Source organism: Polypterus senegalus, chromosome 6 (assembly GCF_016835505.1).
Source record: "Polypterus senegalus isolate Bchr_013 chromosome 6, ASM1683550v1, whole genome shotgun sequence".
NCBI lineage: Eukaryota > Metazoa > Chordata > Cladistia > Polypteriformes > Polypteridae > Polypterus > Polypterus senegalus.
Window position 1 is genome coordinate 118,994,121 of NC_053159.1, and position 17,436 is coordinate 119,011,556.

The window sequence follows — 17,436 nt, forward strand, 5'->3', positions numbered from 1 at the left end:
CAAAGTCTAGAAATGTTTCGGAGATGGAAGAAAGCAGTCTGAGAAATGTTACTTATACAGGAGGAATTATTTAATAATAATAATAATAATTATTATTATTATTATTATCATTATTATTTAATAATTGCCATTATTAGTGTATAAATGGATATAAATAATTGCATTTAAACGATTCACCAAAATCTGTTGTATGTAAACGATACTGTTTAAAACGTTATTGTTCTTATATCAGAAAACCCAGTTTCCACATCTACCTGTATTAGTTTAAATGGCACTTTTACCACTCACAATAGTGCGGATGCGCTGACTTATCGTGTCAACTGGGCAACACAGTAAATGCAGCGTCTATCTATACATGTCTATGTTTTCCGGAAGGAAAACAGGAAGGTACTCTCTCGACCACTGGCATTGGTTTCGCTCCTTGCTATTTTCGTTATACTGCGACGGTGGTTTCCTAAGCCTTTGTTATACTGAATTCCTTTCTCACAGTTTTCCATTCCTTTTCTTACACCGCCGTATGCTACAACGGGCTTCGGCTAGTATCTTATAATGCTTCACAACGAACATCAGATTAAATGGCAGTTTAAGAGATATATAGTCTATGTATGCTTCAAAAAACCCTTGAACCTTTCTCAGTGGTGGTTTCTAATTGAACAAGAATTTTATGGTTGGGACGGACAGATTGCTCCGAAACTCCAGAGAAACTAGGGTGCCCTTCTAAAAAAGGGTTGGTGGTATGGACTTTTTTGGTCAAATGTAATTGGAAAGCAAATTTGTTTCTAGCTGCAACACCAATGAAATACTAGACCTGGGTAATTTCTAGTTCTAGTTCTTCAGAAAACTTTATTTGTAGCAGCTTTGCCAAGGAATGTGGTCTTGAAATTAAACTGTTAAAACTATCACTGTATGTTGTGTGTATTCAATGGGGCTGAATTGAAGAGGGCTTAGTAAAGTTTGTCACATTACAAGCCAAAATTAGATTTGGTAGTTAGTATTTGGAGGCCATTCTTTTTTTGTGTTGCATTCCAAATGGCACATCATAACAAGTAATTCTAGGTTTTCCATGGCTTAGTAGACATTCTCCTATTGGCTGGGAGAAACAAGAGCTTATTGTTTGGAGCTCATACAGATTTCAGCCCATATTGGACCTTATATAAAAATATATTAAGAATTCAAGGATGTGTTTAATAAACCAGAGTCCCTTGCTCCTCCTCTTTAACATTACCCATGTGACATAAATCTTGTATCTGGAGTACTTCTACCTTCCAGACAGTGTTCAGGAGCCATTTAGAAGGCTAACAGCCATATCAGACTTCCCAGCAACACAATTTTTCCACTAATTTCAAATTAAAAGTTTTCTAAAATAAACCTACACAATTTTTCAATTAACATCTCAGAAAAGGAGTGGAAGGCAGTCATGCATAGAATACAGTCTAGCTGTATATGTGCAATGCATTGAATAATTTAACTTTTAATCTTTCATCCATCACATTTATTTAATGTATCCAGGGCAAGATCCAACTTGTGAATGTTGCAGTCTATCTCCAGCGTCACTGGGCCATATGTTTTGGAGGTGCATTAAATTAAAATAATTTTGGAGAAAAATCTTCAAATGCCTATCAGACAGCCTTGGTGTCACAATCACAATGTTTGGTGTACTTTCAGATGGGTGTAAAGTGGAAAATGACAAATAAATTGTAATAGCCTAAACCGCATTACTTTTTGACCTTGCTCTTGGCTCTTGTTTGTTTCTTTCTCATTCTGCTTTGTTAGGTTTTGTTTTTTTTTGTTCCTGCTTTCTTTTTTAACTTTCTGATTATTTTCTTTCATTTTTGTAGTTTGACTATGAAGCCATTTGTTGTGTAACTTTGACGAATTGTATACATTGTTATTTTCTTCAAATAAAGTAAACAAAAAAGGCTAATGGCATATTAGGTTATATAACACAACATGTAGAGTACAAGTCCAAGGAAGTTATGCTTAATCTATTATCATGAACTGAAGGCAATCAGTATATCAAGGACTCATTACTGGGTATAGTTGTCAATCCAACATGTTTATAGGAATGGTTTAAAAAAATTTGCACCTTTGCTTTGATTAATGCGAGCCTACCTCTGTCTGATTTCATCCAATCTTGATCCAGTTATTGGGTCTACCATCTTCACCAAACTCCAACTTTGGGGTGCATATATTCTCATACATATAGTGGATAATGACATGAAGACAGCTTTTAATATTACCTAAGGCCATTACAAGCATCTTGTCATGTCATATGGACCAGATAATGCTCCACAAGTATTTCAATCCTTTGTTAATGATATTTTTTGTTATTTGTTGGGTCATTCAGTTCAGAAGTGAAGTGATGACAGTTTATTTTTCACTTGGGAATTGGATTATCATGTGAATCATAAAAGGAAGTTCTTTCTTGATTAAAGCAAATATATTATTTGTAATCCTCAAATGTGAATTGCATCAGGCCTTGGAGTTTTTTAGACTATAGTAGTACTAGTCACATAACCATCATCATGCTTGCGATGTCACTTGACGCCATAAATAAAAATGGTGGTGATCAAGCTTTCAGTTGATCCCTTGATGGGTATGAAAACTTTCTTGTCAGTGGTAATTAGCTTCATGATAGTTAGCTTCAAATCAAATACTTTCTAGTGTAAGGTTTTGATCTTCTGGTTTTGAACTCTTTGCTGTGATTCTCGATTATTCTCTCGTTCCATTAGTTTTGGTTGTGCAGCTTCATAGTATTTTTGACCCTCACCTTCCATTTTTGACTACAATTCTTGTCTTTTATGTCATCTCCCAGCTCTTTTGCTTAACAACTTCTATGTCATAATAGTGTCACAGATTTGCTAAGAAAATATTTTGGGCTGTGAAGCAAAGAATGTGTTTTATACCCTAAAAGAAGGTTTTACAGCTGCCCTTATTGTCCAACATGCTGATTTTTCACTACCTTTTCAAACAGAATTAGACACGTCCTGTCTTGTCACAGTGTTGTCTTATCATTAAAGGTCAATGTCTCTCAAGCCCATTGGCTTTGGCTTTTCAATCAATTTAACTTTTCTGTAACTTATTGTCTTGGAAAATGTCATTTAAAGGTGGACACCCTCCCTGAAATGTTTGGACATGATGATGCCAGCTTGGAATCTGAAAATATCATTCTGGTAAGGAGATTCATAGAGGTAGTGCTTTTTGAACTACCTAAGTTTTTTGTGAGTCTCTTCAATCTGCTTGGTATATGCAGGCCAGGTTTTATGGATTTCTAAATCACTAGAATATTCACAGATATATTTTTGGTGGCAAGACATAGTTAAGGATGTTACGGATTTTGTGAAAGCATGTCAGAGATGTAAGTAGTAGAAACTGAGGTCAATGGTCCACCAGGAGCTATTGTAACCTAATTTCTTCACCCAACTGGCCTTGGAAGGACACTAATTGAATTTTATTAAAGGGTTACCTGTGTCTAAGGGTCTTACTACTGTCTTTGTTATTGTCAAACAGTTGCCGCTTGTGGAATTTTCTGGGAATGTTCTGTATAATTTGGAAGCAAGTGGAACAGCTGGGAGGGCCAATCATGAACTGGAAAAATGACTGTGTAGTATGGTGAATTCTTTTTAATGAGATTGGATAGATAAGATGCCATTAGTTAAGTTCTTCAGTAGCATTTTTGTTATATACTGATTAGTACACAAGAAGTCTTCAAATCCTTCTTTATTATAGAAAAGCCTCTCCCATACCATCTCCTTCCGGAAACTCTCTTCATCCCTCTTCCAGTTCTATTTATATATATATTTGTACAGTGCCCCCTACTGCCCAAATTAAATAACATTGATACCACAACATAACATCTCCCCCTTTCTTAAATATCTAAACCGTCCAAAACTTGCCGTTAACAAACGGAAATAACACAACAAAAGAAAACGACAGACTAATCTGTTTGTCTTGCGTTACGATCCCGTCTCATAGTCTTTTAACCACACAGGACGGCGGCATAGGCGGCCCTTCAAGGTGGATTTCCCATTTCCTTCAGGGACCAACAAAGCAGGTGGTTTCACTGTTGGAATCGGAGGCGGAAAACTCTCAAAGAATGAATCCCCGTGTGACTCAAGCGGAGAAGTAGGAGGCGTACCAGATGATTGATCAGCGGCTGGCGTGTCATTTGCCGAATCTGCATTTGGTGCGCAAGGGGACAACCGTGCTGCATTCCATACTTTACCGTGGGATTACTGTAATGTGGCAATCCTTTGGACACACGGGTAGGCATTTTTACTCGCACTGTGTCTCCCTTGGCCAGTAACGGAACACGAGCTCCTCTTCTATCATCCGTGTATTCCTTCATTTTATTCTGTTTAGCAGCAACTCGTTGTCTTATACTTGCATCGTCTAGTCCAACAAATGTTGACAAAGGCAATACGTTCAGTTTGGTACGCATCTTGCGTCCATGAAGCAGTTCAAAGGGCGAAATACTCGTTGTTGCGTGTGGCGTAGCTCTAAAAATGTGAAGGAATTCCGTAATGGATGATTTCCAGGGCTTACGCTGCAAATGAAGCGTCTGTACCGTTTCCTTGAGCACTCGATTAAACCTTTCAATTGCTCCATTAGCCTGAGGGTGATAATTTGCAGATCTAGTGTGCTGAATGTCCCTCTCCTGTAGGAATGTGGTCAGCATTGAGGATGTGAACTGTGGACCATTATCAGATACCAAGCATTGAGGGTTGCCATGGCGACTGAAAATAGATATTAAAAAAACAACTACAGCTGAAGCAGTAATTTGGGACGTAAAACCAACTTCAGGCCATTTTGAATAATAGTCAATTAGTGTGAAGGCAAAGCGACAGTCTGCAGGTGCGATTTCAAACGGCCCTACCACATCAATGGCAACTTTCTGCCATGGCCCGTCTGGCCAAGGTACGGGTTGTAACGGCGCAGCACACACCTTTGCGGTCTTATCATTGGATTGGCAAGGCTGACAGGACTTGATTGCTGTCGTGACAAGATCATCCATTTTCGGCCACCAGTACAGGTCGCGAAGCCTCTGTTTTGTGCGGACAATTCCTTGATGACCCTCGTGTGCTAGGTCCACAATTACCCGTCGCAATTTAACCGGCACAACTAATCGATCCGATCCTCTGAATACAAAATCATCTTTAACAGACAGTTCGTGCCGTATGCGAAAGTACGGTAAGAGCTCATTTGGTACAAGTGAAATATTTGCAGGCCATCCAGAATGAATGCGATCCCGTACGGCACTCAGTTCTGGGCATGATGCAGAAGCAGCTTCGAATTCTGCATGGCTTACTGCCTTCACGGCCGTGGACAGAAGGGCAACAGATGGCACATTTGGAGCAGTTATAGGGAGTCGAGATAGGCAGTTCGCAGTCGAATTTTGCGCTCCGGGCGGTACAACACGTCATAATTAAAGCAAAGGAGACGTGCCGACCATCGGGCAATACGCAAACCAGCTCTCCCCATACCTTTCGTAGTAAGAAGTGTTGTGAGGGCCTGGTGATCTGTTTTCAAAGTGAAACGGTGTCCCCACAAATACGTACGCCACTTTTCAACTGCCCAAACACACGCTAAGGCTTCCTTTTCCACTGTAGAATACTTCCTCTCGGCCTGAGAAAGTGTACGAGAAGCAAAAGCAATGGTGTGCTCTGTTCCATCAGCATGCATTTGTGTAAATACTGCACCCAGCCTGTAGTCTGAAGCGTCAGTTGCTATAGTTGAAGGCAAAGCAGGATCAAAAATTGCCAGAGCTGGACTCGTCAGAATTAATTCCTTGACCCTATGGAAGCTACGCTGTGCGTCCTCTGTGAAGTCAAAGTTGGATTGCCCACGTAAGCAAGCACGCATAGGTTCTACTATCGTGGCGTAATGCGGTATAAACTTTGCATACCATGATGTTAGCCCTAAAAATGAATGTACAGCTGAAGCATCTGTGGGAAGAGGTGCGTTAAGGAAAGCATCTACATGCTCTGTGTCAGGCGAAATACCCTCCGCAGAAATGACATGCCCCAAAAAACGAAGGGAGGTCTGCTTGAAATGACATTTGTCCTTGTTTAATTGTAGCCCGCCTTCTCAAGCATTCTAAAACAGCTGAGAGGTGACGATCATGTTCAGCAGCCGTGGATCCGTATATAATAATATCATCAAGGTAATTCTGGACACCTGGAAGATGACGGAGAAGTGTTGACAGTAACTTTTGAAACGCGGCTGGAGCGGACGCCAACCCAAAGGGAACACGGCAAAAACGGAACAAGCCATCGTGTGTTATAAATGCAGTCAGGTCCCTACTCTCCTCGTGTAAGAGCACTTGATGGTACACGTTTGCAAGATCTATAGTGGAGAAGACAGTAGCACCTCGTAATTCAGACAACAATTCCTCAATATGTGGCAGCGGAAAAACAATCAACAATAACTGCCTTATTAGGCTCACGAAGGTCCACACATAAGCGTATGCCACCAGTTTTCTTTTGTGTGACTACTATTGGTGATACCCATGGAGAAGCATCCACAGACTCAATAATTCCTGCATCTAGCAAGTGGCGCAGTTCAGCAGAAACAGCAGTCCGTACTGATATTGGCAAGCACCTTAATCTCTGCTGCACCGGCGAAACCTCTGGCCGGATTCTTACCTTATGTACAAACCCCTTTGCATATCCTAGGCCTTTGAATGGAGTGGAAGACATCTGTAGCACTGGGGCTGGTGGGGTAAGTACTGTATTACCTTCGATCTGCAATTTCAAAGATGTAACTAAGTCCATGCCTAGTAAAGGGGCACCGGTTTGCACGATGAAGAAAGTAACCGGTACCGTGACAGCTCCATATGAAACTCGTGCTTGGAGGCATCCTATAACCGGTAGTTCAGCTTTGGAATAACAGAGCAGGCGTACGGGAGGTGCAGATAATTTACAAGTACCAAAATACCGGTTACATAACCCGCTGGGTAAAATGGATACAGATGAGCCCGTGTCTACGAGGAGACACACCGAATACGGTTTAGAAGCGTTTGCTTGAATTATAACACAACATGAAATTTTTCCAGGCCGGTTTGTACCATCATTCACACACAAAATGGTAGTTTCTGGAACCTCAATACCTCGAACTCGGTCTTGTGTAGGAGAGCGACATACACGAGAAAAATTTCCAGATTTACCGCAGCTTCTGCACGTAGCCGACGCAGCCGGACACTGTGGAGCATTTGCGAGATGTGCTTTGGATCCACAGCGGAAACACGACCGATTCTTATTGGATTTAATAGGAGTGCCAAAACTAGGTTGTACGCGGGCCTGACCATCGCGGCGTCGTATAGATAGCATCGTGCTTTGAACTGCATCGACTGAAGCTGGAGAAGAGGCCGTCAGGATCCCTGCTTGATTTTTAGCAGCTTCAATTTGCGAAGCGAGCATCACCGCTTTTTCCAGAGTGAGGTCATGTTCAAATAATAACTTCTCGCGGACACTTGGATAGGCTGCCTTTTCTACCAACTGGTCCCGTAACATTTCATCAGTTTTATCTTTAAAATCACAGGTAGATACAAGATCTCGTAACGCAGAAATATACTGAGCCACAGTTTCGTCATGTCGTTGGGCTCTACTACGAAATTTATGGCGTTCAACAACCACATTGCACATTCCACATGGCAGAAAATGCGCCTTCAACACCGCTACGGCCTCTGCGTATGTGTTACCTGTATTTGGTAATGTATAGAAAAGTCTGTGTCCTTCAGTGCCCAAACAGTGCAGAAGCAAAGCTCGTTTCCTGGCTTCCGTCCAGTTGTCTCCATCTGCCCCAATAACAAGTAAATAATTTTCAAATATTTTCATCCACGTATCAAACGGAAGCGTGGGCTCTCCTGGACAGGGAAGAAAAGCAGCTGGTAATGGAACAGTAGAAGCGTCCATCATTGCTTAGAACCCTGCTCGTCGCCAATTTTGTTATATACTGATTAGTACACAAGAAGTCTTCAAATCCTTCTTTATTATAGAAAAGCCTCTCCCATACCATCTCCTTCCGGAAACTCTCTTCATCCCTCTTCCAGTTCTATTTATATATATATTTGTACAGTGCCCCCTACTGCCCAAATTAAATAACATTGATACCACAACATAACAATTCTGTCATTCATCTTTGAAGAATCTCCTTTTAAGTGTTTATTTGGGTTCAATCCAATGCTATTGGACCTTCCTTTGCAGTCTTTATTGCTTTTCAGCATCACAGAGTAACCTAATGGATTGAATTTTTTGAGTGGGGTGCTGTTCTGGAGAACTTGAAGAAGGCAGAGTCCTCCATTAAGTGGTTTGCAGACTGCATCCTTGGAGTATAGAGCAGGGAGGACAGCGTGGCTCGCAACTCCAGACATCCACCTGAGGGTTCACTGTTATAAGTTGGATTCTTGATGCTGTATACTGGAGTTTATTATTTTGGAAAGAGTGAGTATGGTGTCTTATATATTTGCCCTTCCTTCTCACTTGAATTCCCAGCCTGCATTGAATTTTCATGACTGAAGCTGACGAACCACCTTTTGTTGTGGATGGCAGTTTTAGTTTTTTTCACTACATATATTTTGACACCTTAAGTGTGGAATACAAAGGATTGCTGTAAATAAAATATCATTAAAAAAAAGTTTCCATTTCTGGGCTTTTTTTTGTTCCCAGGCAGTTCTGTACCACTAGCAGCAGTTCTGCTACTGCAGGTGTGTTGTGACACAGATGAGCATGCATATGTGATTCACAAGCACTGTCACAGGATATAGTCATGGATGCAAACTGTATCGTAGCTGCCAGCCTATTACCCTAAAGGCAAGCCGTGCTTTAAATCTTGACATCATTCATTCTCAAACATGAATTTCTTTTTGCTGGGAGTAGGTGTAGGATTTTCATAACTACTTCTTATGTTCTACTCTGTGAAGATTAAAGACGGCAGACAGACTCCCAAATAAATAGAGCCTTGCAGAAGATAACTTTTGATCATAGACAGAGGCACGAAATGTGACTCTGGATGTTGGTATGGAACAGTGGAAGTGAGAACATGACTTCAGAAACAGCACCAGAGGAACCATGGCTAGTTTCAGTAACTGTTACTTTATGAGATGTTTCCTGTGGTCATAACAGCTGGAAGCTTATTGTTCTGAAACAACTGTGGATCAGTTATTGTTAACTAAATGCGTCCTTTATTGGCCTTTACATTCATTGAGGGTGGGTGTCTTGGTCTTTCCATCTTGGTGCTTGCTACAGCAGTAGCACAATATCATATTTTATTAGGTTGTTCTTCTTCTTTTTCATCTTCTCCTACTACTTATTATTTTTAGTATTATTAATATCTTTGTAGTGAAGCCTTAGTGTAACTATCAGCAACCTACAATGTGTCATACAAAATATCTTCATGAGTGCCATTTTGTGACTCAGATTACTGTAAAATCTTGACATCATTCATTCTCAAACATGAATTTCTCTTTGTTGGGAGTAGGTGTAGGATGCTTCATAACAACTTCTTATGATCTTCTCTGGGGTAGACTGATGACCCAACTCACTGGAAAATACACAAGAGTCCTGCTTCTCCATGGGGTGAGTCACACTAGCATAATATGAAGCTGAAAGAAAGGCCATGCTGTCTCTGCTATTCTATCCATATAGAGGCCATGCTGGAGAAGAGACCATGCCAGACCAGAGACCAATCAAATACTAAGACAGTGAGATCCTAGTAGTCTAAGCTTATTGAATTTTGAAGATTTATTGCAGGATGAACCGCTTATTATCCAGGTTGTATCATCATATACATTTTATTGTGCTTGTATATTAGGCACAATTACAAATCTTAAGCTAAGTTATGCATGAATAAAAATATAAACCTTCTCTTCTGCCTATCTTGCAACTTGGTCTTGTTGCCTGTGGTTATAGACATAAAAGGAATAAACATATTATGGTGTGTGGAGGACTGCCGGCTTCTTATTCCGGTCCTCACCCCCAGGCCAGGAGGAGCTCTCCCGACAGCAGGATCATGCCCTGAGTTCCAGCAGGGCATCATGGACCTTGTAGAGTTTATACACAGCCCTGCTGGATACCTTGGGGGCCGCTGGGAGTCGCTGTAGGAGGGCTCGTGGGCTCATATGTGCCCTATAACCTGGGAGTATGTCACGGTCACGTGACAGGAAGAAACAACGTGCTCCCGGGTTGAAGAAAAGGACTGTTTACCCTGACCCGGAAGGAATAAGGAACTGTGGACTGATTGGGCAGGAACACCTCCGGGTCAGGGTGTATAAAAGGACTATGGGCCAGTCCAGACACCGAGCTGAGCTGGGAGGTAGAGGGGCGAAGTGTCTGGGTGAGGAGGAGAGAGTATTGTTGTGTAATTTGTGAGTAGTGTGGAGGGTGCTTTGTGCACAGTGTTATTAATTAATAAAAAGTCTGGGACTTTTATCCAGTGTCTAGGGTGGTACCTGAGGGTTCAAGGGAGCACTAGCGCCCCCTACTGCCACAGGTGATTGTTGGGATTTGGGGGGCGGGGGATATATTTAGGTCTATGTAGTATTTATTTATAATATTTATTCATTTGTTATATTTATGAATAGCACCTGATGACCCCAACTCTCTTGGTTCACTGACCCAATTTCTTACTTGTGTTTCTGAATGGATGAGTAATAATCTTCTCAAACTAAATATGGAGAAAACGGAAATCTTAGTTATTGGCAAAAATGTACATAGTGAGGGTATTAGAAATTAACTTAATGCATTACACTTAAAAGTCAAGATGGAGTTAAAGGAGTTAAATTTAGGGGCAATTATTGACTCTGACCTAAATTTTAAATCACATATTAATCAGATTACTAGGACAGTATTTTTTCACTTAAGGAATATAGCAAAGGTTAGATGCCTTATAACTCTGCAAGATGCTGAAAAATGATTTCACACTTTTGTTTTCAGTCGACTAGATTACTGAAACTCACTCCTCTCAGGACTATTCAAGAAAGACATCGATCGCTTGCAGTTAGTGCAGAATGCAGCTGCCAGAATCTTAACTAAGAAAAGAAAATCTGTGTACATCTCTCCAGTTTTGATATCATTAAATTGGTTTACCTTTGCCATTCATTTAATTCACTTTAAAATGAAAGCCTTAAATAATCTCGATCCATCCTATATTTTGGAATGCCTGTCACCTTACACTCCAAATCATAACCTTAGATCTTCAAATGAGAATCTGCTTATAATTCCAAGAGCTACACTTAAAAGAAGTGGTGAGGCAGCCTTCTGCTGTCATGCACATAAAATCTGGAATAGTTTACAGATAGAAATTCACCAGTCTAATATGGTGGAGCATTTTAAAAAACTGATAAAAACTCAATATTTTAATGGCTTTCCCATAGATACATTTTAGTGGATCCCTGCTAAGCTATATGTGCATCGAATTATCATTTTCATCAATCCGTACTAATCCCTACTATTCTATCCTGTTTTTTTTCTGTTTTTTCTGTGGTGGCGATCTGCACCACCACCACTTGATCGAAGCACCATGCAGTCCCTACATTGACAGATTAAAGGCCAGATGTCCACACCACCATCATCATCTAGTTCTTTCTTGTGAAGTCTGAAAATCATGAGGACTGATTGAGATCATTTATGTTAGGAAGAATGCCCAGTAGGGTCTGGGTGGTCTGGTGGCCTTGGAACCCTTGCAGATTTTGTTTTGTTTTTTTCTCCTGTTCATCTGAAGTTTTTTTGTTTGTTTTTTTCTGTCCTCCTGGACATCTGTCCTTACTTTATTCTTCGTTACTTAGTATTGCCTAACTTACTTTTGGTTCATACAAACTTTTCTTTCTTCATCTTTGAGCTACATCATTTGTATGAAAATGTGCTATAAAAATAAATGTTGTTGTTGTTGTAAAGAGTCTGGCAGGGAGAATATGGTTACCTTGGACCCCTTTACAATTTTTAGATAATGATTGCTGTCTTATTTGATAGCCCATACAGAAAATAATGATTTTGCTGGACTTTTTGGTTACTTTAATAGTCAACAATGACATATGACAGAAGCCAACATTTACAGTTTTTGTTTAAGATTTAATATTTATTTATATATTTATCATTGCTCTCACTTGTTCCAGTTTTTCAACAGGAAGACATTTCACCATTACCAAACAACCTATAACTGTGAGATTATGTCTGGTTGCTGTCAAAAGACTATTTCTCCTGATCAGGACTGGCCATATTTTCGAGTCTGTAATGACCATTTTCTGCCAGGGGATTATATATGGTATCTGTGCCAAGAAAAGACTCTTTTTAAGAAGACATGACTTCACTGGTAAGCTCCACATACTGCAAAGTATTTACAAAAAGTTTTTTTTAGGGTGAAACATCACAGTAATGCATTATTTTCATTTCAGCATAATAATAGGTCTTTGCTTTTGGGTTGTCCAATATCAGTTCTTGGTATTACAAATATATCTGCTCTGATGGCAGTACACACCATTTTTTACAATTTTACCACTGAATATCTCCAAGTTTGTATTATATTATAGGAATTGGGTGATATTTAGCAATTCTACAATGTTCTTTTTTGCTTAAGAGTTTTATATTCTCAAAGTATGTCTTCTGGATACTGTTGTTAATATATACATTGTTCTTTCTCGTGAAGACATAATTTCTTCTCTTCTTCATCCTCGACAAAAACTATACCCTGCAATCAATGATTTAAAGATAGGATGAAATATGTACATATACTACAAAAAATCATAAATGTGTAGCTGAACAGCCTGCTGATTTAATCGGCAGTTTGAACACTGTCAGTTCCTCCACACGTTGAAACTATTTATCAACTATTTATCATTTCAAAAATTGTTTGACTACTTGAACATACTTTTACTGCAGCAAGCAAGTTTATGGAACTTATCTTATGTGTATGTTCTAATATCTTCCAAATAATGAAATTAATCAATGACTAAAAAGATACAAATTTAGAATTGTGTAGGTTTGAAAAACCTCAGAAATTAATCAACACTAGACTTTGAGGTGCGAGAAATCTATCAACTTAATTTTTTGTGTACAGTTTTAGAATTTTTATTTAAAAATTAGCAAAGTATCCCTTTAACAATTATTAGAAGAAATAACAGTGACATGAGCATGAAAATGTTACGCTTACTGTTCCCAAATATAGAATTTAATAATACAGCATATCAGCAGTGTTAGTAAGTATAAGTTTATTATTGTAAAAATTGAAACAAAAAATTAAAGAAGCTAACAAGTAATTGGTGCATTACATTCACAGAAGGGTCTGAATACATTTATTTCAAGACTGTAGGGTTCAAAATAAGGTAATGCTGAGGCAGCCAAGTATTTTCAGCCAAAGCAAACTTAGTGTTAGAAGGAAACAGCTACAAAATGTCATAATTATGAATAGAAAATAAAGTTAATTCCAGGTACTGCTTTTACGTTCTTTTTAGTATAGACATAGTGGCACTATTGGCAACTGGTTAAGAGAATATTTTATATAATGTTACTCCCCACTGAAAATTTTCAATATATGGAATCCATCTGTGTCCACATGATATACTTTTGGAAAATGTTTTTGTGTAGAAACTGGCAAAGTAATTCCAGCTGAATGTCCTATTTTTGTCAAAGCTGTTTTTATATTCTTACAAGAACATAATAAGTTTTCCAGAATATGGTCAACTTAAGATTTGAAGGTCCCCAAGGTGGTGCTTTCAAATGTACTACATGGTAACTTGTTCCGTGTTTTTGCAGGTCAAAGTGTGAAGAAATATTTTCTAACATCTGTGCAAAATTTATTTATAACTAACTTTCAACTCTGTCCCCATGTCCTTGTTTAAGGCGTATTTTAAAGTAACAGCTTGTACTAATTCTACTATCTCCTTTTATAATTTGAAATACATCTAACATGTCACATTTAAATTTCATTTGGCTCATACTGAAATGATTTAACTTTGTCACTATTTCCTTATAGCTAATTTCCTGCACTACTTGAATAAGTCTTAAACAATTGTCCTTGGACTCTCTCTAGTACTATTATGTCTCTCTTTTAATTAAGAGTCAAAAATAACACTGGAAATTCCAAATCCAGCCTAATAACTATATAGTATAGGGTAACTATTACCCCTTTAGTATCCCACTGAGTACAGGTGCCAGCTTAAAGAATTAAGAATATAGCAGAATCTTGTCTAATGTAAATTCAAATGGCAGCAGAAAGTAAATAAGAATGATAAGCACAAATAAAATCAGTTCTGTGTTTCTTTTTATGTATGGGGTGGAAATGAGCAAGAGACTCTTTTCTTATACTGTTGTACTCACTCTCCTTACTTTCTCATCTGGATAACATTTTGTGTACTTGAAGATATTACTTTAGCGCATTCATGTATGCAAAGGCTCCCAAGTGCAAGTCAATTGCTAGTTCTTGAGCTAAATGTCAAACTAATTTCAGGATTGTTTTACTCTGCTTGCTGTAGACCAGGGGTCTCCAACTCCAGTCCTTGAGAGCTACTGTGACTGCAAGTTTTTATTCTAACTCTTTTCTCGATTAGTGACCTGCTTTTGCTGCTAATTAACTATTTCACTTTATTTCAGTTGACTTTTCTTGAGACTCCGACCGCTGAATTAATCATTTTTTCCTTAAACGGCTCCTAAACATAAATTTGATGTGAAGTGAGCCAACAGATGACCAACTAAGTTGGGGCCTCAAACTCCAACCAACTTCATTTAATTCAGTTTCTTAATTTGAAGCCAATTCTCATTGTTAATTAAACACGTTATTTAATTCCATGGCGCTCCTTCTGCCATGGCAGACATTTCCAAAACTGTTGATTTTCCTTTTTATGAGCGCTGTCAAAATGTTTTGTGGACCTGAGCAGATCAACGTTACTGAGGCCTTCATCTTTCTTTATTTTCAGTTATAGTGTGATGGATGCAGGTTGGTGTTTATGTGTTGGTACATTTGGAATCTTAATATTGTTTTGTTAAGTTGAGTTGAGTCTTAAGTTGTGCATCAATTAAAATTAAGGCAAAGAGTTAATTAGCAGCAAAATCTGGTCACTAATTAAGAAAAGGGTTAGAATGAAAACCTGCAGCCACAGTAGCTCTCCATGGCTGGAGTTGGAGACCCCTGTTGTAGACTATTGGAGATCCAAAACAACCCCACAGGAATTCAATGCTTCACCATCATTTAACTCACCTTGAGTTTAACTTTGTGATTAATTCAATATACAGAATTATTTAAGAGATTTTAGAGGAAAATGTGAAGCCACCCATCCAACACATTAAACCTGACAAAAATGAAAATATGCCACAATCAAGAACAAATTCCATCCATCTTCTAACCCACTGAATCCGAACACAGGGGTCTGCTGGAGTCAATCCCAGCCAACAAGGCAGGAACCAATCCTGGGCAGGGTGCCAACCCACCGCAGGACACACAAACACCAATTTACAATCGCCAATCCACCTAACCTGCATGTCATTGGACTGTGGGAGGAAACCAGAGTGCCCAGAGGAAACCCACACAGACATGGGGAGAACATGCAAACTCCATGCAGGGAAGACCCAGGAAGCGAACCTAAGTCTCCTAACTGCAAGGCAGCAGCACTACCATGGCGCCACCATAACAAATTCCAACCTGGTTAAAACAGAAGCAAATTGAGATTTTGGAAAGACAAAGTCCAAGTTCACACATCTACACCTGTAAATGCTGTGGAAGAATCTTTATAGACCTGTGTATAAACAATTGCATACTAAAATCAATATATGGAATAGTATTCTAATGAGGATTAGGCCAATGTTTATTCAGTAACAAGTAAAAGACTTATTAATGCACACAGAAAAGCATGACATCAAGTCATTTGTGCTACATTCTCTGTCTCCTTTGTGGGTCCTTCAGACAGAGGCCGAAAAGGGAGAAGCATGAAAGTTTACATTTACTGCTTTTGATGTGGACTTAGCAAGGTTTGTCCTCCTCTCTAAAACATAAGGAAACTGAATCATATAAAAAGGGCTAATCTGTCACTTTTCTGTTGGTGGGTTGTGAGTACGAGGTAGTAAGCAAAACCAGACCTTTTCCTGTGTAGTATTTTCATATTTTACAATGTGCTACAGTGTCCACAGTACCTGAGAGCTTCAATGGCTAGTGCTACTGCCTTGAAGCTAGAGAGTTCTAGAGGCTAAGACTTAAATCCTGGTCCAGGTACAATTAATATGGATTTTGTACATTTTCCCTGTCTGCAGCTGTTCACACAGGGATTTACAAAATCTTCCACCCTCAGCCCCACAAATTAGCCTCATATGAGTGTGCCCTGCCATGGACTGACACTCCATCTAGAGTTGAACCCTGCCTTACACCTCATCCTGCTGTAGGCTGACCTCCATGGCCATGAATTACATTATACTGTTCTAAAATGGGCTGACGTACAGGACTTCACATTGCAAACACAAATAAAATCTGCTGTTAATTTTACTATTTTTATGTCCTTAATTATTTACAGTATGTCTACCTTGGAACTTTAATATCTTGTTTGTCCAGTATTTACTTATTTTTCACACTGTATTTGTTACATCACTTTCCAGTCATTTTGTTTTCATGCATTTTTCAATATTGTTTATGGTGATCATACCTGTTGCCAGATACATGGGCAGTATCACCCAAGGACAGGAATGTGATGTGATTAGCCATCTTCTATTTAAAACGGTGCACGGCCCCCTGTATCCCATTTTTTCATTAGGGGTCCTCAAATATTAGTTTCGTTTTAGACTTTTTCTCTTCTTACATTTCCATCCTTTCACTTACATTTCACCTTAGCATTTTGTTTTTGTTGCTAGTAATTTTGCCTTATTTATTCCAGGTCTAGCCCATTCTTTTGACTACAATTTCAGCCTTCTCCACTGGACTGTCATCTCTCAGTCCTTTCCAAGCTGAGTTTTCCTACTTATTGATTTTTTTCCCAAGGTCATCACAATACAATCAAGGTTTTGCCAGATCTGGTTATTATTTTTTTTTTAGATTTTTTAGTATCCTAGTAAAGCTTCCTGTCTTGCTATATGTGACCTGAGACGAAGACTGGAATCCTTTGGTACTGTGTCTCTCCAGAAAAATCCTTGGGTTCAATTGATTTGACTTTTGTGTCAAATGAGTGGTTGCTCAAGGAGTCCTGTTTGAGGCACATTACCTGCATTGTGAGGGAGTGTCAGTTATGGCACTCAGGCCATATGGCACGCTTCCCAGAGGGTGATCCGGCTCATAAGATCCTCATTGTCAGAGACCCGAGTGGCTGGACCAGGCCAAGGGGTCACCCACGTAACACTCGGCTGCGGCAGATAGAGGGTCATTTCTGGAAGGAGGGACAGGACCACGTGTCTGCCTAGGGGGTTGCCAACTGGGATTCGAGTTGTTTTGGCGTGTAGTGGGTTCGGCAACACACTGTACCAGTGCATG